The 26,138-nt window shown below is 37.6% G+C and overlaps 1 protein-coding gene and 1 long non-coding RNA gene across 4 annotated transcripts in view; one reads left to right on the top strand and one right to left on the bottom strand.

The window, feature by feature from the left end:
- Positions 1-14,703, top strand: part of LOC141377576 (uncharacterized) — a 58,634-nt gene extending 43,931 nt beyond the window's left edge. For 2 of the 3 annotated variants that reach the window (XR_012389939.1, XR_012389940.1), the window contains 2 exons: positions 6,863-6,955; positions 10,369-14,703. This is a non-coding gene — a long non-coding RNA (uncharacterized lncRNA). The remainder of the gene's footprint in view (positions 1-6,862; positions 6,956-10,368) is intronic. The other variant, XR_012389938.1, reaches the window with a different exon arrangement.
- tnmd (tenomodulin) overlaps positions 1-26,138 on the bottom strand; it is a 79,307-nt gene that overhangs the window by 35,142 nt on the left and 18,027 nt on the right.

Below are 26,138 nucleotides of genomic sequence, written 5' to 3'. Positions count from 1 at the left end.
CCCCTTATACATATACATTATAAATTCAATTCTACCCCTTAACATAACATATGCCTTCAATGATTTCCTGAAGATAAAAAACCAAAACATAACACAACTGGAATAACTACAGCAGTCGCCATCGTCTGATCTCACTGATGGCGTGTGCAGGTACTGTAGTGCTGTCCCAATTCTTAGCGGTAAATTTTGAAGCCTTTCCCCTGCACCCTCGAGTTTCAGGGCCAAGGGGAGGGGTAAGGGGTAGGGGTACAAAAATAGAATTGGGATTGGGCCTTATATTTTTAGCTAGCTAGTGTCAAGGTAAATGTATGAAGTTCTGCTCACAGGTAAAGTTCATTACACTGTTGCTATTAAGCCCCATTCACACTATGAGCGACTTGCAATGGTAAAGCAACAGGCTTTCTGGCGACCTCTGTCTACGCAAGCGACCATATATACACTAGATATCGCATACGGACCCTGAGTATGCATTAATAGCCCTGCCACATTTGTACAATGCTCCCAAGATAAAAGTCATTCAACCGCACTAGTCCAGACTAAAGCTAATCTGAAGATGCTGGACTTCAGCGATGTGTACGGCTGTAGTAACGAGCAAACAAAGCATAAATGCAGAACATTTCATAGGTAAGATTTAATTTTTTTATGCTTTTGTATTTTACAAACTTTTGTGTTAAACAAGTAACATTATTGATGATAATACGTCACTTACTGTATTGACCATAAGGCAAAGTAGCACCAACTTGCTCTAAATACAATGTAAATTAAATATGACAACAAGACTCTGCGGTGGCAGAAACTTGTATTATTGTCAGCAAAGTGAAATAACGGCTAGTCTTTAAAGTAACTAATAAAAGAGCCTGATAACATAACAGTGCCTGTGCCTCAATGTAAATACTGTCCACCCTAAATTATTGAATATTACAAATGATATATACAATTTAGAAAGGTAAATATGCTCATTGACACTCAGGGATATTGATGGTTCCAGCCTGATCTCACGAGAAAACGTAAGTATTTTACGTTTTGCCAGTTTAGTGACTAAATCGTACAAATTCGTACAAGTTCATTCGTACGAAATCGTATGATTTTAAAAAGGAGGCGTGGCACCTAACCTCGCCCCTAAACCCAACCGTCATTGGGGGGATGAGCAAGTCATACTAAATTGTACAAATTAGATCGAACGAACTCATAGGAATTAGCCACTAAATCAAAAAGTTACGAATTGCCGTGAGATTGTGTTGGATGGTTCACACGAGTCATTCATAACAGAGATTCATTCACAAATGAATCTTATCCTCTGTTAGAATTGGAAGTGAAAGCAGGAGAGGGAGTGTGTTTCAGGACACAGATTAAATCACATTTAACAGGAGTTCTGTTCAAAGAGTTCTGTTCTGTGCACAGCGGTGGCGCAGTGGATAGTGCTGTCGCCTCACAGCAAGAAGGTTGCTGGTTTGAGCCTCAGCTGGGTCAGTTGGTGTTTCTGTGTGAAATTTGAGGTGAAGCAGTGACGCAGTAGGTAGTGCTGTTGCCTCACAGCAAGAAGGTCGCTGGATTGCTGGTTCGACCCTCGGCTCAGTTGGCGTTTCTGTGTGGAGTTTACATGTTCTCCCTGCGTTCGCGTGGGTTTCCTCCGGGTGCTCCGGTTTCCCCCACAGTCCAAAGACATGCGGTACAGGTGAATTGGGTAGGCTAAATTGTTCGTAGTGTATGAGTGTGTGTGTGGATGTTTCCCAGAGATGGGTTGCGGCTGGAAGGGCATCCGCTGCGTAAAAACTTGTTGGAAAAGTTGGCGGTTCATTCCGCTGTGGCGACCCCGGATTAATAAAGGGACTAAGCCGACAAGAAAATGAATGAATGAGGAGTTCTGTCTTTTATCCATCGATATAGAAAATGTAAAATTATAATTTTTGTAAATCAAAAAAATATTCGTATAATGACCACTGGAAAGATTCTTGATCATAGATGTATGTATATATGTTTACATATCTATGGTTCCAGATGGCCAATCCTCCACTGCACCTTGGTCCCACATTCATTTCAAAGGAGCACTACCCTGTACTAAAATGGTGGCTCTATTGACACATTTCTTCCAATAGACAACAGTAGCGTAGGCAACATCTAATGTAAATATCTATGGCGAGCGACAGCGACTAGGTGGGCATGTCTAGCAATGTGACAAAGTTCAGAATCCCTCATGCAAATGAAGATTGATTTTCTTGAGCCAAGCCAATAGAAGCACCAGTAGAGCTCATGTGATCCTTGCACAGTTCTGGATGTTTTCTCCATGCTGTAGACATACACAGACCTGCATTTGCAGCAGGTCAGCACCCAGAGCGATAGGCAGCTATAAGTTGCTGCTTGTGTGAATGATGCATAACCTTCTTATCTTGGTGTTGTTGCACTGCTTTATTGGGTGCTCTATAATGGATGTTTGAAGACGCATCCAGGAATGGTCTCTTGATTTTAATTAATAATGTATTAGTTTTTCATTAAGGTCATCCATTGGTACCTTAAAATGATCCAACATTTTTTTTTTTTTTTTGTCTGACATAATTATTATAGATCAGCCAGACCAATGGTTAACACACTTTGCATCAGTGAGTGCAAAACTTTTTCAGGTTCTGCTGACCTTTTTTTTATTCTTACAGTATATATATATTTAGGCATATCCAAGTGTCTCAATCCACTCCTTTGCTCTCAAGTAATGAGTAGGTCATGTACTGTACATGCATTCAGGCAATGGTAAGGACAGATTAGGTTAGTGCTCTAGACATTTTAACATGTGTGTGTGACAAAAAGTACACTAAAGCAACATTAAAACTGGAATTTATCAATAACAACATAACTGATATTATATTTTAATTTTAGACACTATAGATAATTAATTAGATGTTTAATATACCAGCAACATTTCAACCAAATATTTACAAATGTTTGCTACTTTGTTCTGTATTAACTATTCTCATTTGTGGTTAAATATAAATGGTTAACAGTTAAAAAAAAAAATACTTCTTTTGTTATTAAATTTGTGGCTTTGGTTCACGTGAGTCATTTTCATTGCTTCAAAATTCGGTTAAGGGAACATAGTGAGCATCAATGCTCCATGATTTTCAGAGTACACTGTGGGACTTTCAGACAGTGAACGCTTCAGTGCACTGGGAGAATTTTGTGATTGAGACAGACCTAAAAAAGGATAGTGCAGCCAAAAATCTAAATTCTGTCATCATTTACCATCCCTTCAAACCTGTTTGAGTTTCTTTCTTCTGTTGAAACCAAAGAAATCTGGAAACCTTTAACCATTGATTTCCACAATATTTGTGTTACTACTATTGCAGTCAATGAACTATCCCTTTTAAATGGTTGACTCAATGACCAGTGCCTGGCTATTAAACAAGGGAGCTGTTATGGAAAGCTGTTAACATGAAAATGATCCATATTTTGGTAAAACACACACAAAAAAAATACAAACATAAAACTAAGCAAAAAAAGTACTGAACTACTGAAATGTATTTAATACTTTAAATAAAAGGATTTTTAAGGACGGCAGCTTAAAGACGCTCACATGAATTGCTCAGACTTCAACAGAGGGTAACAATCTTGATGGTTTTTTGGGTCTCATATATCCAATCTGATCTTTATTTTAAATTTTAAATTGGATTCAAGTCAGGTGTTTGGCTGGGCCAATCTACAGCTTTTTAACATGTTGATTTTCTTTCTCTGAAACCATTTGAGGGTATCCTTGTCTGTGTTGTGGATCATTGTCTTGCTGAAATGTCCACCCTGGTTTCCTCTTCATCATCCTGCTAATGTAGATGTTGGACTGGAGCAGCGAATATTAACTTACAATGACGAAGGGCAAGGGGTTGCTGAAAAACTACCGAAAGATTTCAGCTGCTGTCTGGGCTTTCACTGCCTTTCTACACCTTTCTTTCTTCATGTGTTCAATACTTTTTTTCTTGTGTCATTTTATTTGATTACACACAACTTAATTTTTAACCTAATTAGTTTTGTTTTCTTTGCATGAATGAATTTATTTGATCATTATCAACATGCGGTGAAAATTTCATGTCAACAGCACCTTTAGAAATATGTTTTTTTGAGAAAAAATGTGAATTGTTCAATATTTATTGTTACCTGCTGTATATTTAACTGGCCTGGTTTCTTATTAACAGCACAATCATACTGTACTTTTGTCAAAGCCAGTCTTTGCACACGTTTGCTCAGGCTTGACAGGCAGCCTAACTATCCTCTATTAATGAATGCAATCTTGCAGATGCCCTCAGTTGCCATAAATATGCTTCGAGTAGATTCCAGCAATGTCTGATTTGTCTTGATTGTCTCAGAAGCATTATATGGCTTTTCCCTGTTGCCAGGCCTTGCAGCGCCGCTGTTTATCTCAGCGCTTTCTTAAATGCTGTTTTTGGGCATGCATGGGTGGCTCCTCTCTGTCTACAAAAATGATTCATGCCCACCAGCAAAAAACCCCGCTATTAATATTTATGTGTGTGTTGTGTTATGATGAGAAATTACACTGCTGAGCTCAACCTCATCTGTCTCAGTCGCAGTTCTGAGTAATACGTTATGCTTAGACATAAGGCAAGAGATGCACGCTCACAAATATAATACTACATTAAGATTAATGTCACAAATCAACGCATTTTCTGATTATTAAAGTGCTTTATGCAGTGTAGCATAGAGCAGTAAACACATCATTTAATATCGACTTGTTTGTCGGCTCTGTTTTGGAGAGCATAATGTATTGAAATTAGCTTCAAAGTAACTTCTGCACGGATCTGAATTTGTATTAATCCATATACAAAGAGAAATTTATGTAGAGATGTAAGCCTGTGAGGGTGGTGAAAGCAGAACTGATTGGACCACAGTGTATTGGAAATAGTAGAATATAGAATATTCCACTGTGATGTAATGTTTTTATTAGTGCATCATTTATTCCTGTGATTATTGTATTATTGATCGAAATGACTTGAAGTCTGTTCATCACACAAAGTGATCAAATCATATGAACCTGGAATAGGAGACATACAAGTAAGAGATAATGTTTTATTTGGGGAATAAACAGCAGCTGGACCTTAGTGAAACAAAGGTGCTTGAATCATTTTGATAATTAGATTGTTTGCTATTTACGTTCATAAATATCCTGAAGTGAAATATAGATTATTTTAGTTGACTGAACATACATTTTCAAAACATTGATTATTATGGGGACAAGAGATCTTACCTGTTTGTTACCATATAATCCATTAAAGTGTACAGAAACAATTGTTCTGGCCAGAAAATAAGCACAGCGATAATATTACTGTACTGTTAATACTGAATTTTTTGACTTCCAGTATCTGTAACTATAATACAATTGAGCAGCTGTGTTTGTATGATACAAGACTATACAAATGATAAACAGAATATTGAAATATTTGAATGTTAAAGTGGCGCAATTATGCTTTACTGTAACTATTTAAAACACACAGTAGGTTTACTTGCATCCAAAGTCAATGTATGTAAATAATATAAGTTTGAGCCCTGTCAAATAATGAAACAGTAGAAGAATTAGTTGATTAACCCAAACCTCTATTACAAAGACATTTCCACTGGTATTTTTATTTGACTGAGTTCATTAATTTTCCTTCGGCTTAGTCCCTTATTTATCAGGGGTCGCCACAGTGTAATGAACCAGCAACTATTCCAGCAAATGTTTTACATTCCAGCCCTTCCAGCTGTATCCCAGTATTGGAAAACACCCATACACTCTCACATTCACACAGGCTTTCATACATTACAGCCAATTTTGTTTACATAATTCACCTATAGCGCATGTCTTTGGACTGTGGGGGAAACCAGAGCACCTGAAGGAAACCCACGCCAACACTGGGACGACTTGCAAACTCCACACAGAAATGCCAACTTGCCCAGCTGGGACTTGAACCAGCAACCTTCTTGCTGTCATGAGACAGTGCTGACCACTGAGCCATGGTGTCGCCCTTCACTGAGTTTGCAATACATTTTGAAATCTTACAGCTGTGTAATAAGTGAATGTATGAGTATTTCAAATATATGCTTAAGCAAATAAATAAAAAATAAAACGTAATCGGGGACCTTTAATCTTTTACTTGCTCAATGCAACTTGCAAACATATATTTCTGGACTAGCTTTTTACCAAGTGTCTTTGTAAAATAACACACCTCAAAATGGCATGACTGAGCAATCACTCTTAAATAATGCAGAAATGTGTGTAATGATATGTTCAACCCAAGCATATTCTGAAAACGCATCACTATATACATTTCTGGTGATCGCTAAATATGTCCCAGGAGATATGTTTTTTTTTTTTTTTTTTTTTTTTTTTTTTGTAGTTTTTGTTTTCGCAAATCCACCAGAGCCCGCTGTGTATATTTTTTGAGATCTCAAATTTCTCTCGCAAGTGCCATTCTTGCAAGCTGTTCTCGCGTAAATCCACCAGAGGCCGCTGTGTATGCTTTTTCAGATCTCAAATTTTTCTTGTGTGTGCCATTCTCGCCTGCTGTTCTTGCGTATATCCACCAGAGGATGATGTTGACTGACAGACTCACTGACAGACTAAATGACTGGATAACTGACCGATCAACTGACACACCCTCCTCCTTCCCTAACCCTAACCAATAATATTTTAAAAAGCACCAATTGACCCGCCCACCCACTTTTTTTTAAACCCAACCGACAGTTTTAAAAAACAAAAAGAAATGTCCTTGTCTGATTTTTACAACGTTTTTTTGATTTTACTACATTCTCACCCTGTTATTTACTTGTTTATTTTATTTTTTTGCTTTTGTTTTTGTCTTCCCTGCTTTCTGGAACTGTTCTTCGCCAGATCTCGAACCCTGTCATCCTGGTCAACTCTCTTTGCATCTCAAGTCCAGTTAACAGCAGGAAAGCCGTCAATATGGATGTAAGCAGTCAGTTGGTAAGCATGAAAAGGAACAGCATCAAACCGCTCCATAGCATTTGTTTTCATGACGAAATGCAGCCATACATACTTCTGGCTACATAATTTGTGATTCCCATAAATGTATATAGGACTACCTTTTCAAAGCTTTTCATGAGCCTATGTTAAATATATTTAAAGGTCCTTTTAATTGTGTCCATTCATTGTTGTTCTTTACAAATGAGCAGATCCACAGAAAGAAATGTATACAGGTTTGCTTAAGCATCAGAATAATGTCATGCAGTTTCCAATTTCGGGTGGGAAGTATTTCTTTAAGAGCATGATAAAGATGTAATGAACCGGGTGTCCTGTGAAGGACCTTGTCAGTGTCAATCCAGCTTGAAGCTACTGCAGGCGTTCTTATTGATTAAAAATGCAGGGCTTTTAAACCCCCTCTTTCCTGTTCTTTTTCGTTGTTGTTATTGCTCTCCTGTATTATGGCATACCACACTAGACCTTCCCCTTTAGCATATTTAACCCAACTAATTTTTTTTTTTTGTCTGCTCTGTGCTTTTGTGCATCCAAGCTAACTGAATAGATGAAAAAGGGGCTAGATATTACAAAGAAATAATGATGATAAAAGTAAATTTGCTCTCAGCACTAAAGCAGAGTTCTGGGGTTCAAGGCAAAACGCAAGGAGAAATGTATTCATTAACGCTCCATCATGAAGGTACCTTGAGCGTTGCATTGATTCCTGTGATACAGTGCTTGCTTTTTAAATTTTAGACACTCAATAAGCCTACGGTAATCATGATACTCGCCTGGGCGCTTTAAATATTATTTGATTTAACCATTATTATGCTGGAGTTTTCACACAGCATGGTAAAATAGAGGTGATAATGAAAGATAAATTACTAATACATAACAATAACTGTTAAGAATCTCAGAGTAAGGTGTTAATTATGTACAAGTGCAAATACAAATTCACATATATGATTTGCAACTCCACATACTCTAATACTTATCCAATAAATAGAACGAATTAGATAATTGTGATTACTTTAATGGTTATTTAAAAGTATATCTTACCCAAAAATTTAAAGAAAATAAGATATTTTGATGAAAACTAGAAACCTGTAACCATTGACTTCTATAATATTTGTTTTTTTTTTTCGAATACGGCAGTTAGTGGTTACAAGTTTTTTTTTTTTTTTTTTCGCAACAGAATAGCGAAACTCATATAGGTTTGGAACCACCTGAGGGTGAGTAAATATTGAATAAACGTAGATTTTGGACGAACTATTGCTTTACTAAACCAGGGGCCAAAGTAACCGTTTCTATTTCCAACGTCATTTACAGTAAAGTGAGCTCCTGGTTGAGAAGTAAGGGATAATCAACAGCTTGCCGTGTGTTCAAGGATTTTAATGCACGATGTGGAGGCAAAGGACCACACGACATGCAGTGGAGTGTGGTCGCCTCCGTGATGTGCATTAAAATCCTTTAACCCACGGCAAGCCATTCATTATCATGCTTATTCCATGGTCATTTGCCAAGGTAGGTATAAGTTTAAAATAGTTATGCTCTTTTTGTCAGTTTTTACATGTTAGATTTTCTAGTCCCTCCACTGAATCCGCTGTGACAGGCTGACAGGCAGACAGTTGGAGAGAGCCAGAGCGCGCGCATGTGTTGTTTATTCCTGCTAATATTAAGATGCGATTTCATCAATCCGATCACAGATTGGACAAAAAAAGACATTCCCAGTCACACCTGGAGTGTGTTTCCAGTCACGTGTTTTTTTTTTTTTGCTTTCTTCTACCTCTCTGATGAGGGAGGATCTATATATATTGGCTTTCTCTTGACATTACCTTTAATGCTGCGAAAGCTGGGCTACCTATAGCAGAATTTCGGCGATTTACATTTCATAATAAACATACAAATCTTATTAAAAGTAAAATATCAATTGAATATGCTTTAGGGATATGTTACTAATGTTGTTATGCATTGGCTGATGAAATGAACGATAATTTATTTTATTTCCTATCAACTTTAAGCCTTCACACTTTATTCTGTTTAGTTTTAACATACTGTTTTTATAAGTGAAGTTTATTCATAAACTAATTTCGAGAGGATCACTCGCTTATGATTGACACGGCTGGACCACCACGAACCACCAATCAGACTATTCCTAACCAAGTATAAATAACCAAACACCTTACCTTTAGTCATCTTCGTCTTAAAGAATCCCCCCTTCCACCCCTTCGCCTCCTCTTTTGTCTACAGGGCAGCACGGCGGCCCAATGGCTAGCACTGCGGCCTCACAGCAAAATGCCTCCGGTTCGGGCATCTACCCAAACGGTCAGCATTTTCGTGTGGAGTTCATGTTCTCCCCGCGCATGCGTGGGTTTTCCCCGGGTCCTCCGTTTTCCTCCCACACTCCCAAAAACATGACACTTAAGTAAATTGACTAAACCAAATTAACACCAAATTCGATTCAATTTGTCAGCAACACATCACCTTAGCAACCCTCACGCAGCCGGGGGGTGGGGGGTGGGGGTGGGGTGGCGTGTTCTCGAGATCTACCCGAGCTCAAACTCCCCTCTCGCCCTGCAACAGGGGGGAGCCCCGGGCTCGAGGCTCTCATGAGCTCGGGACTCTCTCTCGGGACAGCATGCCAAACTAGCTTAATACCAATCATCAGCTAAGTGTGAACTCTTGAAAATCCGTTAAACAAATATTTTTAAACATCTTAAGTAAATAATGTAATTATGTAATTATGTGTAATTATGCCTATTTCAAATTAAATTATTAGGCTAGGCAAATTAATCTCATGGAATTGATCCAACAATCCGCAATCGTTGCTTTGAGTAGAATATTATTCCGATTATTAAAAACACATTAATCTATACACAAGAAACTAAACATTCACAAAGTTGTTTGAAACACCAATTTAAGGGCACATAAGATGCATTTTGAAGAGAAAGCAGCCAAAGCCTATTTCAGAAATCTCTGCTGTTAAATATGTTAAAGAAAATTTTGCTAAAGAAAAAACATATTGGGACAGGTAAGAGAACATTGTGCTTTATTTATCTTCTTTAAAAAAAAAAAGCAATTAGCCAAACATGGAGGATCAGTGTAATATCACATTATTTACGACATAAAAAAAATTACACATTTTAACTGGTTTAAAATAAAGCCCTATTTCCCAGACACTTTTGATACTGATTCGCTTAGTTGGTCTCAAAACAGTAAGAAAAGAGGTGTATTACAGGAGAGAGAAAATGTAATATTGTATCCCTCAGAGATCTTAAGAATGTACCGGCAAGTCCAGGGTCTGCTCAAGATATATTGCTAAAATCGTCCCTAGTGCCTAGACCTTGAGCTCTCGATTCCTGCCAAACTCATTACTTTATAAAGGAGGCCTTTTGAGAAGTCTTTTGTTTACATTTTTGCAGGTATGCCATGTGACCACCACAGGAGCTTTCGAGACTTATGACACTCAATGCATCGGGCATTACCCAGTAATCTACTTCCCAGTGATGCCACCTGGCTTCAATATACTTCAAGTGCAGTTCGTGATAGATAACACGTGGAGGGGTTTTCAGAGTTCACTTGTTTACTTCTTTTCATCGACTCCTGCACGTCTGATCTCCAAGGTGGCTCTCGCACAGCATATGGAGAGTCTGAAAAGAGACCCGCCCTGAGGAGAATTAATAACAGACATGGAAGCCAATGAAGTCTGAGAGTGGTTTGCATCATCGTGCCCTAACGGTCCCCTGAGGATGCGCATTAAAGGTCGACCAGACACTGTCACAGGTGAGTGGAGGAGAAAGGCTAGTATGCTCATGACAGCGTGTCCCCTTGTTGTCCTTACGGGCCTAGAAATATGACCGCCCGTCACAGTGCAACATGATGGCTGTCATTCAGAAGTAAGACAATGAATGCACTCGTGTCCTTACCCTGCTGTGAAGAAGACCCGAGATGTACTAAGGTCAACATCGGCACCAACATATTGGCAGTCTTACCGTGGAGGAGTGTGATAAAGGTGGCTAATTTATTTGTTTTTCAGCATGTGCCCTCAAGAATATCCATATTCCACTCAGAATTGCTATTTTATTTCTGTGCTTTTTGGGATTCTTGTTGTTAAAGGTGTACAAAGCGAGTGAAAAAAAAATCTGTCTGGCTTTGAGGGCTGACAGATGCCACCCAACGAAATAAACCCTAACTGGCTTTCAGTCGGCGCTGAAATATAGTATTTTGATGCTAGAAGTGTGAGTGCAGCTCTGGATTTAGCTGTGGTTTGGTTGCAATAAGTGAATCACCTGCAGGCTGTGCGGACGGCTCTTCCCGTCTGTTTCTCTCCAGTAACCCTGCTCACCACATGCTCCCTGCACTCCCGTGAATGATGATTTAACAACTACTATTCACATGGGTAGTCACAAGAGCAAATTCCTCCCTGGGGTTGAGCTCCCATCTCAAATGTTGTTCTGAGATTTTTTTCTTTTTACTCATTCTCTGACTTTGGTTTTTTGTTTCTATATTTATATTTGCTATATTGCCAACCTGATTCCACAAAGTAGGACATGTTCCTGGATTAACATCCATGTTAATCCTGAAACAACATTCCAATCAGCTAATCAGAATAAAGGGATATGTTTACCGTTAGTGTTAAGTTTAGGTTTATGGTTAGGTTTATGCACTTCTATATGAGTGTTATCCCAACTATTATTCCCCTTTGATTTTGGGATAAATTTACAGTTATTGTTGGGTTTAGGGGTAGGGAATAGATATGGTTTGTTTTCAAACAAAAATTATGTTCCAGAATCAACATAGATGTTAATCCAGGAATGCATCATACTTGACAAAATCATGATATGCATATATGAGTCGTTGACAAACAGACAGTAAAAACCCCATAAAAAACAAGAGAAAAACGTGTTAAAAATACTGTTTATGTAGTTTGAAGTCTAATGTTTCAGAAAATAAGAGATCACTAACTTTATTAATTCTTTCTTTTTTTTTTTTGTTCTTTACTTTTTTTTCCTGAAAAGAATTTTAATCTTTTTCAATAATTAGATGTGTCAGATCAAAGGACAACAAAACGTTAAATTTATGACTATTTTATAATGGTTCCAAAAAAGTTAAATATGGGAAAAATTCTCATAATTAAACTTAACAGGTGTATGTCATGGGTTTACGAGTCCTTCAACTAATTAAAGTTTTTTTGTGGAACTAATCTAAATTAACATATAGGGCTCTATTTTAATGATCTAGGTGCAAAGTCTAAAGTGTAGGGTGCATAAGTATTAAGAGCGTGCCCGAATCCTCTTTTGCTATTTTAAGGACCGAAAAAAATATAGAGTCCTTGCCCTGGTGCATGGTCTAACAGGGTTGTGCTTATTCTCTTAATGTGTCATGGGTGTATTTTAAGTATAACATGCATTAAACCAATCAGAATCTCATCGCCCATTACCTTTAAGAATCAGTTGCGTTGTGCTATGGTATTTGTTATTTACATGGCAAACTTTGTAAGTGGAAAATCTGAACGTTGCTGAAACACTGAATATTGCTGAAAAAGAACATTCACGTTTAGAACATGCTGACGTGAGATGTTTACTCCAGCCAAACAGAACATTTAAACGCATTCACATCTGTGCTGTTAATGAAAATAAAAGCCTCTGAATAAGCTGCTTGGATAGTCAGATAACGTTACTATCTTCTTTCTGAATGCCAACTGTGTAAAAAATTATCGACAAAATGCTTATGATAAACCACCGTTTGTTTACCTTCAAGCTCTCCTTTATTTGCTTGACGTGTGCGCATGAGCGCCCGCTCCGGTGCTTTAGTGAGTGCCTGCACACACTCATATTATGTATATCTCGACATGCGAAAGTGTTCCTCCATATGTTTTCATCAAAGTTGTTTACAATACTTATTCAAGTCAAATGTGTAAACATTTGGTTCGCTTTAAATAAAAGTAAAACCATCAACAAAAGCCTGACCCCTTCTATGTTTACAAATACAAGCTCAGCCTTTTAGAGGTCGTTTCTGGCTAATGATGTCAGAATTTACCAGTATTTTGGAATGGATGTGTGAATCGTCTTTTCCAGAAAAACTCCGAAAAGTTCTTGCCTGTGTGACAGAAGTCGTTCCAGTAATTTTCCAGATATTTACCGGTATCGTAGTGTGAACTATTGTTTAAGGCCAATTTTAGTCCATCATAAACTAAAGTTCTTTCATCTTCTCATTAGTCATATAGTTTACACTGTTGAATGAACAAAAGTCTCTGGGCCATTGCGTATAAAGATTTAGGACATCTTCTTGGACATTTTTAATGCTTTCAAATGGTTTACTGCATTTATAAAGCACCAAGGTTGTTCAGTAGGAAAGTATTTATTTTCTATGTGTGATTTGATTGGACAGGAATCACAAGACAGATGTTTGTACTTAGCCAATTCCCATAGAAAAGAAAGTAATTACTACAAGTTGAAGGAATGTAGTGAAGTAAAAGTACTAAAACAGCACTAAAAGTGTACTCAAGGAAAAGTAAAAGTACACATTTTTAAAAGTAGTTTTTTTTTTAAATTACAATTCCTGACAAGAACTAGCTAATTACAGTAATTTGAATGTTTGTAATTTGTTACTTTACACCACTGAGGGTAATCTATCACTATAGATGAACTATAACTTGACAAAGAAAGTGGATGTTGCAAAGCCCCAAACAGTTGGAGGAATAAATGTCATCGTATCACACAGTGACCATAATTTCCCCCATTTTCAGGCAGTCAAACTGTTAGGAAAGCAACTGCTTGTCTTCATCGGACATCTCCAGATGCTGTACTAAATGCATCTGGCAGCCCTGAAAGCATTCTCTTCGCATTTATCTAAACTGTAATGGTCATACAGCCTGACAAGCCTTGTCACTGGTGTCTGCTGCCATAATTCCTTTGTCTCAGAACAGCGGGGAGAAAAAAAATCATATTTGCCTTTGTCCTCGCACCAAACACAAACATAGCAAGTGGTCTGCGCCTAATACCTGATATCTGAGGCTTTTGAAGGGAGAAATAAATGGAACAGGAAAACCATTTGCATTTCATAGAGATGAACCTGTGATGGAAATGAACCTGCTGTTATCTGCGCCATTCAGGGCAGATAAAATGGAGTCAGACCAGATCAGGGCAGTAATGAAGAGCCCATCAATAGGCGAATTGTTATCTTTAGCGCACGTTGAAATGAGAATATCATTTAATTCCTGGAATAATAACTACACAGTAGCTCACACGGTGGCTTTTGACATGCATTGAGCACATGTGAATGCCATCTGCACCGCTGTCTCCAACTGATCTGGAGAAGTTATTTCCTGAGGGGATCTTCATTTTACAGCAATATACCCTGAGGTTTCTTTTTCTTTTTCTTCTTTAGGGTGGCTCATTTTTTTAAAGAATCCAGCTTTCATTAGAGCTCATACACTAGTGTCTCTTCGTCTTTTCTATGAGATGAAAGCCAAGCTGTCGATCGAATGAAGGGTGTCTTTAATTTTCCTAATGGCAAAAGAAACCAAAGGAAATAAGGAAGTTGTAAATGTGGCGGTGCTGCTGTGGTGGCTGCTGTGACACTTGCAGCTGTGTTCATTTTAAATCTGTTAGAAAAATATATACTTACTTTTTCACCTAAAATTAAATATAAATATGGGTTGTTGACGTGATGTTGAATTTTTACTCTCATAAATGACAAAAATTAATATAATTAGTATTGGCATCATTTAAAATTCAATAAAAATCTTACAAAAATGGCTGTTATTATATAGTGTCATATTTTATTTATTTTAATTATATTTAATTTTTTTTTTTGACAAATTTCAAAAATTTCCTATGGTTTCACTGTTTCTAGCACAGTTAAATAAATCACAGCTCTTATAAATTAAAAAGAAAACTGTAAAATCATTAACGTTTATCTCCTAAAATGTCTCGTTTTTTAAAAAGTGGCTACTTTAGTAAATGGAAATCAATTGTATTATATAAATCATCAAGAACCACAGTTAAAATTCCTTTTCAATGTTCTACTATAGGGTAGCACGGTGGCTCAGTGGTTAGCACTGTTACCTCACAGCAAGAAGGTCACTGGTTCGAGCCCCGGCTTGGTCAGTTGGCATTTCTGTGTGGAGTTTGCATGTTCTCTGGGTGCTCTGGTTTCCCCCGCAGTCCAAAGACATGGATAATCTAAATTAGCCGTAGTGTATGAATGTGCACGTGAGGGTGTATGGGTGTTTACCAGTACTGATTTGTGGCTGGAAGGGCATCTGCTGTGTTAAACATATGTTGTAATAGTTGGCAGTTCACTCTTCAATGGTGACCACTGAAATAGAGACTAAGCTGAGGGAAAATTAATGAATGTTCTACTAAAGGGAAAAAAGTTACCTAAATCTTGGATGGCCCCTAAAATCATAGTTCTCACCAAAATAAACAATTTTGTCATCTTATATTCACTCTTCATTTGTACCAAACCTGTTTGACTTCCCTCTTACACAAAATACAATATTTTTAAGAAAGCAGGAAACCTGTTACTTTTCCGTATTGTTTTCCCTACTATGGAAGTGTCACAATCACCGGCGACCTCTAACCACCAGAGGTCGCTGAAAAACATTCTCAATCATACAAACTAGAAATCTGCTTATAAATGGACTACATAACCAGTCATGCTTCACACACACAACCGGTTCCAGATCCTGACTGATTGCATACACACAGCTGATGCTGCTCATGTACTGATTACACACACATATATACAGCTCACTTTGAAACCCTATATGGCTGAGTCTTGTTTATTGTTAGTGACATTACAATGTGTTCTCCTAGTCTTGTTTTCCCATGTTTTGATCTTAGCCTTGTTTATCCAGTTCTCCTGTTTAGCCACCTGCCTTCTGACCTCTCGCCTGTTTTCTGATTACGATTCTGGACTGCCTCTAAACAACTGTTTGCACCCATATTGACCATTGCTTGCCTGACTTCGAATAAACTTGCAGTTGAATCCAAACTTCTGTTGTCAGTGTCACTCCCCGTGGTTACAGGAAGTCAATAGTTACAGATTTTTCCCTTTCTTGAAAACATCTTGACAATGAAAAGTCTAATAAATGTGTTTGACTCATTTAAGTGTGAGTAAATAATATTCAAATATACTTTTCAGAACTACTATCCCTTAATGATGGAAAAAAAAAATTAATAGCTAGTTTCAATTTTGTGTGAACTATCCCTTCAAGAAAGTCAGTCTGCATCTGTTTAAACTGAGAGGTCTCAATATCTTTGTAGCCTAGCTACAAAGATCACTAACCCACAAAACATCTCCTTCATTAAAATAAAAGGCTCAGCATCAAAGGCACATCTGAAAATAATGGCTACCTCAGATGAGATTTTAGAACACATGCCGAGCAAATACACAAGCTTGTTATTATGGCATGCTTAATTACAGTCGTTTACATAAGGAACCGAGGCCAGGAGCATCTTGTTTTTTAGGGCTCTTTTGTGCCTCTTTCAGTTCTTATTATAGCTCTGTCAACAGCAGAGTTAAAATCAACTTTCGCTGCACCCGAAAGCCACAGTAAACTATTAAAAATAGAAGTGAGGTCCCTTGTGGACATTTTGGACGCAAAACAGAAGGGGTATGACTCACCGCTGGTCTATAACTAGCTATGTTTAATGTGCACCACAAATAATAAACAATAGAGAATGGGCTGGCACTCATCGCAGTACAAATCACATTAGCGGACGTTGAGTGATGCAATAACACCGAACATATTTCTTAGCTCTGTGTACTCTCTGAGACGGTAGAAATGTAATTTCTCACATGTCATTCTTTGCATCCTATAATCAAGCCGTTGTAAATTGTCCATTTAACTAAAAATGCATCTTTATAGGTAAAACTGGACTCTCGGTGGAATTTTAAATGCGTAATTGCAAGCAATTATAGAGAAGGAATTTTAGCAGCTCAATTGTTTGAGAGCTGGAAGCTCTTTCCTCTATATTTATACTCCAGAGGATCGCTGAGAATTCCTTCACAGGCGCAGGTCTCTCCATGAGGGGAGCGCAATGACCCACTTTCTCCTCCTGGATCCCCTGCGAGTCTCTATCGTTTGCCACGTATGACCACCTTGCTGTGGTTGACTCGTATCTGCAGCTGCTTTTAATTTGCTGGGGCACCTTGGTCCCTTTCTTCAGAGCCAACGCATACATGACTAATCGCACCAGCCATTTTAAACAACTTGAGCGCTCGCTGGCGATAAATCACTTTGATCTGAGCTACTGTGCGGGTAATAGAGCTATATTCAAGAGGGAGGGGAAACGCAGAGCATTGGGAGCAATTGCGGTTTCTCCCTAGTCAGCACACAGTGGTGGGCTCAGGGACTGGAGCGTCACTCTTTGAATTATTGTTTGCTTTTATGATTTGTCAAAAATCAACAAGCAAGGGCGGTTTAAAGGCCTTCTGGTGGGGTTATCCCACATAGGTGGCTTAAGAAGTGATATTCGATATTTCGACATGTAGTGATATTTTGGAACAATATAAATATATACATGGGAATATATTCACATTATTACAAAATTTGCTGACTATATATATATATATATATATATATATATATATATATATATATATATATATATATATATATATATATATATATATATATATATATATATTTGTAAGGCAAAGGCCTCTAGAATATGCTTATTGAACCAAAATAAAATATGATCATGCCTTGATTTTTAATTATTTAATTAGGACAGTAAGGTCTGACTTTATCTTGTCACTTAACAGAAATAATGTACAGTACAGAATATAAAGTCATGGTGCAAAAGAGTTAATGTTGTGTATGACTCCCATGAGCTTTGACGACTGCATCCATACATCTCTGCAATGACTCAAATAACTTATTAATAAAGTCATCAGGAATGGCAAAGAAAGTGTTCTTGTAGGACTCCCAGAGTTAATCAAGATTCTTTAGATTCATCTTCAAGGGCTTTTCCTTTATCTTACACCAGACATGCTCAATAATGTTCATGTCTTGTGACTGGGCTGGCCAATCCTTTGATCTTCTTTGCTTTAAGGGAACTTTGATGTGGAGGCTGAAGTATGAGGAGTGCTATCCTGCTGAAGTATTTGCCCTCTCCTGTGGTGTGTAATGTAATGGGCAGCGCAAATATCTTGATATCTCAGGCTGTTGATGTTCCCATCCACTCGCACACCCCATTCTGAATGGAACCCCAAACCATAATTTTTCATTCACCAAACTTGACTGATTTTTGTAAGAATCTTGGGTTCATGTTCCAATATTTCTATAGTATTTGTAATGATTGGGACACAAGTTATTATTTGTTGCTCTTACAACTGGGATCGATGACAAGACTTTTGTCAGGTAATGTGTATATTTAATATATTTATATATGGGCATTTATAGACTTAAAATTAAAACAAAAACATTTGAACATACTGTATATATACACACATTTGTCATTCAAATGGTTGTAAAAGTGAAAGCTGGAAAGTTGCAGCTGAAAGGGAATCCGCTGAGTAAAACAAATGCTGGAATAGTTGGTGGTTCATTCTACTGTGGCAACCTCTAAAATAGAGACTAAGCCAAAGGAAAATGAATGAATATATAGAGCCCCTGTTTCATTATTTGTAAATATATCTTGCACGTTATTAAAAACATTTTAAAATATTTTGCCATATATCAAATTTGTATGTGGGTCAATACAAGTAGAAAAATGTCAACATGCATATTTGAATGTGTTTCGTTATGTTGTTATTCTTCGCAGAAAAAAAGTTTCTGATGCTTCCAACAGTTGTCCCACAGGAAATAACTAAAGGCTTTCAACAGGACGAAAGAACATTTTCAGGACATTGGGTGATGCAACACTCCCAGGTTCTGCTCTCACAAGCGTGATTGATATCTCTGTGCTGAAGGGTGGAAACAACTGATGTGGAGTTTATAAATAAAATCTCCAAGAGGTGACAAAAGACCTTTCCAAAGAATACTGGGGAGTCTCACACTTTTTTACTTGTTTTTTTTTTTTTTTTTTCTGTGCGGTTTGACTGACTGCTATTCGTGTGAAAAACACACAATGATTCCTGTAATTGATTGTTCCTCTGAATGGCCTTGCGGTGTAAGAATGCAGGCCAATCTTCCGTCATAATAGGGTACAGGATACTGCATGAAATATTCATCAAACGCTGTTCAAAATGCTGGCACTCTCTGCTACTTCTTTGTGAATGTAAAACAGATTTCGCATGGCAAATATGGAGCTAAATGCCCATTGAAGAACTGGAGCCATGCAGACTCAAAGGAAGCAACCTCTCCTGCAAAGGGAAGAGGACACGATGACCCCGATTGTTACTCAGACTCACTAAAAACGACTAAATTGACTGAAGACATTCAATACTCTTGTGGCTAAGTGGCATTCAGACAGCTTGTGAGCACTAACGCTCTGTGTTTCCAAGCTTTCAGATGCACGGGATAATTTGATTAACGGCATTACCCACTAATGAGAAGAGAAATGTAGCTTGGCTGAGCACAACTATTAAGGAGCTGTTCTCATTTAAAAGCATTCAAGGTCCAGAAACTACAGGTTTTTCCTGAGCCCATTTGTATAAAAAAAAGTGCTCAGTGAATGCAAAATATCTGTAGCCAGCACAACAGCTGGACTGGAAACAGAAGCATTTTTAGGGGTAGATAATGGAAGAAAGTGTTTGGACAACATCATTTCCTTCCTTATAGCATGTATTATGAAGTCTCATTTCATTCAAAGCAGATCTCATAGGAGCTCTTGTCTTGAAAGCTGAATATTACTTATCTGACTCTCCGTCCTGCACCGTGGTAAACAGGGAGACCTGAGGCAAGCTATGAGACCAGAGAAGCTTTGGAATCGCTCTGCTCTTAAAGTGTTTTTCAGGCATTACTGCTGCTGCAAAGCCCCAGTGATGGGAGTCATCGTGTATCGCTCACATAGAAACAGCATTCTGGTCTCTGTGCTTTTGCCTTGGGTGAACGGAGGGGCAGCAGTTTATTTTGGTCTCTAAAGCCAAGCTCAGCACATATATCTATATAAAAAGGACAGGGATCAAATCTTGCCAAGTTTTCCTACTAAATCAGTGAATGTACTGTACATGTGCTTAGGATAGTGAACAGAATAAAAACCCAAAGCCTGCAATAGAATATGCTATTAGGCACAAAATCTTAAAATTCTAATGTAGCCAGCGGATTTGCCTTGAAGATCTTGCATAGCAACCCTACATTTAACCCTCAGGGGTCTGAGGTGATTTTGGGGCCCCTAAGATCTTTTGACATGCCCTGACATCTGTGCTTATTTCAGTTACTTATTACATAGTATTGGCCAACATGTATTTTTTTGTATTCAGCACAAAATGTGCTACAATAATATGTGAGAAATATGGATATGTGCTTGCATTATTAAGAAAAAAATAATAATTATGCATGGTTAGTAGGTTTTGGAGAAATAAAATGTAGCTGAAGTAAGATCCAAGATCTTGTAGGCCAGAATGTTTACTTCACAATTATGTACAAATAATTTTGTTCGCTCATTCAAATAAAACATTACAAAGATTTACATTGTGTAAAGACTATTTTGGGTAATCTCAGCTGTATGCGTGGGAGTGACAATGGTCATGAATAATTTACACCTGGAGAGACAAAAGACACTCCCCCACTGGCTAATGTTCACCCATCAAGGGCATTGTAAAGCAATGTCCAGCTGCAAAAGCTAGCCCAAACTAAGTGCTTGTTTATTACTTGCTGTTTTCTGACCATGTAAACACTTTGTAAACAATATACAGTGCTCAGCATATATAAATACACCCCTCAAAAAACTATCTTTCAAATTCATATTTTTAATGTGAAGCTATACAATATTATATTTGTGCATATACATTAGATTAGTCTGTACTGAAGCCAAATCTGGAGCTAATCTAACAAAATAATTTATGAGAACGGTCCAAAACTAGTACAGCCAAATGTATGTTATAGAAAAATATTAAATACTTAAAAATGAAAAAAAAAAATGTTGAAATTTTGTAGGAAAATATTTGAAAAATAAGAAAAAAGCTAATGATTTTGCCTTCAACTTTGTAAAATATTTTACATATTTGGACGCAATTTGAAAGGCATTATGTTTATGCTTTGAATTGCATCTATTCTCATGAGTTTTGTTGTTCAAAAGTTTGGAAAAGTGACTTGTATTGTTTATTATTGACATTTTTTTTATAGTCTGAAGTTATATATTGTCTGGGTTTGTGTTGTAAAAACCTGGCAATAAACTGCCAGTATTTTTATGGAATTTTCAACATCAAAAGTCGACAGAGCAGATCTCAAGTCATAATGCAATTCACGACCATAAATAGATGGACAACATCTGTTAATCACAAAAATATGGAAACTGTTAAGTAACATTTTTTTTTTACAGTGAAATTTAACTGTTGGAATCAGTTTTGAAGAACATTTTAATTGAAACTGAACTGTAGGGTTTGTCCATATATATCCAACTTTGGGGTTGGCTTTTTAGAGTGCACTTGATGATCAAATATAAAACATTATTCATTCATTAATTTTTCTTCAGCTTGGCCTCTAATTCACAGGTCGCCACAGCGGAATGAACTGACAGCTATTCCATCATATGTTTTACGCAGTGGATGCCCTTCCACCATAAACAGATGCTTGAAAAGCTACAGAAAAATATTTCTTCACAAAATATGAATACACATTTAATTACACGTACTGATACATGCATGTTTGTATCTTAAAGGTTCAAGACACCCTGGAGTACCAGCAACCTTCTAGCTGTGCTAACCACTGAGCTACCGTGCCGCCCCTATAAAACATTATTGTGTTTGATTTTTAAAAACAGCATTTCTCATTTTCTTTACTGACTACATCAAAGCCATTTCTGCATAACTATGAAGACTCAAGTATGAGGAGATCAGATGTTTGTTCTCTTCCAGTGTTTAACAGCTATTGGCTTGCTTATCCGTCAGCAGCTAGTTTTTCCGGTATCGTGCAGAGCAGTAGGTTCACAGCTTGGAGAATTGTGTCAACTGTAAAAAGTTCTCAATGCAGAAACGACTTTGAAGTTAACAGCGGCAAAATGGTGTTAACCTTTGGTGTGTAAATGAAAACACAAGGTCTTCCACTCACTGAGGATTTGGAGTGGATAAGGAAGCAGCGATCTCTTTGAATGTTGCTTTTCACATTGCACATGTAATGTATTATACATGCATGCAGCTATTTTTTTCCCCACATCTTCCCCAGCGCAATCGGATATCTTTTTAATGTTTCATCATTTCGCACCATTGAAATCTGTAAATGACATGCCCAGTTATTAAATGATGAAGAGTTTCAGAGCTGATTGAAAATAAGCTAATACTTTCAGCTGAGCTTTCTGGAGAGCCGCATTCAGTCGTAACCTTGGTGTGCGAAATACATCTGTGTTTACTGCAAATAGCGCCACTGTCTGAGGGTTTTTAAATTACTTTCTTTCAAGAGCTAAATTGACTTGATTTCGCCGTCTGCCGTCAATGCCTCTATAAGCAGAGGGTAAAATTATAGAGCTAGGTAAAGCATGAGCGGATCGACACCTCATGTTTACTCTTCTTACAGACTTTGCTTGTGTCATTAGTAGATGAATGAGCTCCTCGCTGCTGATGAAAATCATTTCACATTCCAGCAACTTGTGGAAAATATCTGCAAGGTCATTGGTGCTATTCAGTGTACCTCATCTTTGCTGTTCTGCACATCTAATCTTCACCGAAAGCTGAATGAGATAAAAGATTGACATGTTTAATTAAATCACTAATGTGCTTATTCAGATTTTGACTTCCTTATATAGTTTATTAAAGGGCCATGAAGCCCCCCTCTTTTGGTTCAAGTCTACCTCAGAATGTTTTCAAAAAATGCTTCTTGATGGGCGTGGAGCTCCGTGAGCAGAGGGAGAAGTGGGCACGGCCGGAAGAACTGGCTCAAAAAATGAGACGCAAACCGTAAGGAGACCCATGATCTTATAGTTTACAAAGTTGAAATGCAAACAGTAAGCAATTTAATGTTCTGCTACATTTGATATTCAAAATTTCATATAGACATAGCACTTTTCTCCTTTTCAATCCCCGGTTCTGAATGCAGACACAGTGGCTTGCAGTGCAGCAGGTCTCTTGCCCTGTCTATTTCAACCATTAGCCCTGCCGGTAATCTGGAGGATCTTAAACGTGCGAACACAGCAGCACAGATATAGGCCATGTGTCTGAATGGTAGCAAACTCAACTTAAAAAAGACAAAGTCCGCCATCCTCCAATTCTTCTACAGCTCTCCCGACAAAAAAGCTTGCTGCAAACTAACAGCTTTGCTATATTGGCCCTAAATCGCAGGGAAAAACATGCAACAAACCCCGTAAATTATGAAAACAAACACATATGACCCGTGCCCTGCAGGGATGCGGTCTCACCCAGTCATTGGGTCTCACAGTTTGGCAAGTCTGCCTTGCCTTGGAAAGCACATGTTCTTATTAATAACTAATAGGGGTGTCACGATTTCGATTTTTAATCGAAATCAATCAAAATTTGTGCTCAATTTCAATTATCGAATCAAAAAATAGAATCGTCGATGCTGCCACGCCCCCATGTCAGCTTGGCTTGCCAAGCGGGAAAAAAACAGGCTTGTTAAACCGCAGAAGCAGGAGACCCGTCGACAGAACTTAAACCCTCTCCTCTTTCAATGAAGTCGCCGGTGTTTAAGCATTTTGGATTCCCAGTGAGTTATGTTGACAACGTTCGTGTTGTCGACAAAAAAAACACAGTTTTGCAAGCTCTGCTATGTACGTATTACGTACGGTTAGTCCGATAGACAACACCGGCATCGCGATCCTACGCCCGCCCCCGTTGCAAATCCGCTCGCGAAAAGTACACACTCAGGCCCTGTTTACACTGTCTTTGTTTTTAAATAGCATTTTAGAACGACAACGATTTGACATTTACAGTGGCGTGTGGCATTTCTGAGCAGCCCTCCTTCCTCTCTGCCTCTGAAAATGCACATCATGTGACCACATAGACACAGACGCGCACACAGCCATGCGCTCGAGACAGCAGGTCCAGGCAGTCAGAGGACTGCTTCAATCTTTCACTCACTTGTACTTTTAGCGAACACCTCAGATACTGTTGGCTGGTTCCTGTTGGTTGTGCGTCTTTTTTACCGACGCCATTATAATGACACAGATCACTGCCTGTTCACGAGTCCCGCAGAAAAAGTGATTGAAAGGTGGTAATTATGTGTGTATCTTGCCTTTATTCATTTACTGTATGATTTGTTTATGGGTAAAACAAAGACCATGCAGGTCAGGTAGTTTAAACGGTAGGCTACAAATAATTAATTGGTCATTAATTAATTAATTATTCATAATCGAAAATCGAATCGAATCGTGCCTTTAGAATCGAAAATGTAATCAAATTGAGGATTTGGAGGATCGTGATATCCCTAATAACTAATAAACAGGGTCTTCTCATAGGATAAGAAAACTCTGCTTTGAATAGTAATGAGAAACATCACTCTACTAGCAGATTTGCGATACATCATCATATTTGATTCCGCTCTAAAAATTATTTTATACCCGGAAGATGAAATTTCATGCGTACAGTTTCACGTAAAAAAAGTACTCCAGGGTGTCTTGAACCTTTAAGATGCAAACATGCATGTATCAGTATGAGTTATTATCTGTGTATTCTTATTTTGTATCTTCTGCTCTGTCGCCTCACCGCAAGAAGGTTGCTAGTTCGAGTCTTGGCTGGGCCAGTTAGCATTTCTGTGTGGAGTTTGCATGTTTTTCCAGTGTTGGCGTGGGTTTCCTCCGGGTGCTTCGGTTTCCCCCACAATCCAAAGACATGCGCTATAGGTGAATTGAATAAACTAAATTAGCTGTATGTGAGTTTGAATAAGTGTGTATGGGTGTTTCCCAATACTGGGTTGGGGTGGTTCATTCCGCTGTGGTGACCTCTCAACTAGAGATTAAGCCTAAGGAAAATGAATAAACGAATGTCTGTTTTCTGTGAATGTGCATAACTTTTGATTTGTTGTACTCTACAAAAACATTAAAGCACAGTAAATGGTAAACCTGTTTGCTCTATAAACCAGTATTTGAAATAAACTCTTGTAAATCTTTATTTTTAATTGTTTTATCTGTGTTAATGCAAACTGCATTTTCATATATTTCATATACTGTGAAAATATGCTTTCATATATTTATTTTAGGCAAAAAAAAAAAAACAAGAGCTATCTCCATTGTTGCATTGACATGATCTGTATGTTGTAAAGCGCTATAAAAATAAACCTCACTTGAAACCCATTAATATTTAATCCCAGTGCAATTTAAGCACAAACATGCATTCCTTGTTAATGGGCTTTCATTTAGTTGGCAAAGCATCAAAACTGTGGATTTTTTTTTTTTAACAAATGTAAAATCTCTTTTAGCATTTATGAAACATAATATATATATTATTTAATATTTCCCAGTACTGGGTTGCAGCTGGAAGGGCATCTGCTGTGTAAAACATATGCTGGATGAGTTGGCGGTTCATTCCGCTGTGGTGACCCCTGATGAATAAAAGTACTAAGCCGAATGAAAATGAAAAAAAATAATATTATTTATTACTTTTTTGAAAAAATAACAAAGTGATGTGAACAAACTGTACAACAATTTAAAGGGATAAACACCTCAGAATAAATGATTTTTTGGCAGTTATCACTGGAGCTTATGTCTGTAGTGTAATATGTATGAGCTAGTGGAAAAGTAATGATATGTTATAAATAGTGTACATAATATAACTTTCATTTACCAACATTTTTATCCTCTCAGGACCAACAGTTAAATTAAGCCCTCCAGTGAATTGTGGTTTAATGAAGAGAAGATTTTTTAAACACATTTTTAAACATAATAACTAATTTATGTTGTCTTTTCCATAATAACTACATAATGTTTTACTAGTTGATACTAGTATTCAAGCTAACCCAGGCTTAAGTATACTATCAAATTTTAGCAGAAATCTGGTTTTGCAAGCTATCTTTATCAAATTTAAAATACAAACTCATGAGACACTTGGCTTTCAATGTCTATTTTGTCTACACTGTAAAACCCAACCGTCAACTTTATCAAATGAATTCAGTGTAGTTAACTTAAAATTG

Source organism: Danio rerio, chromosome 14 (genome assembly GCF_049306965.1).
Source record: "Danio rerio strain Tuebingen ecotype United States chromosome 14, GRCz12tu, whole genome shotgun sequence".
Taxonomy (NCBI): domain Eukaryota; kingdom Metazoa; phylum Chordata; class Actinopteri; order Cypriniformes; family Danionidae; genus Danio; species Danio rerio.
This window is presented reverse-complemented; position numbering and strand designations above follow the sequence as displayed.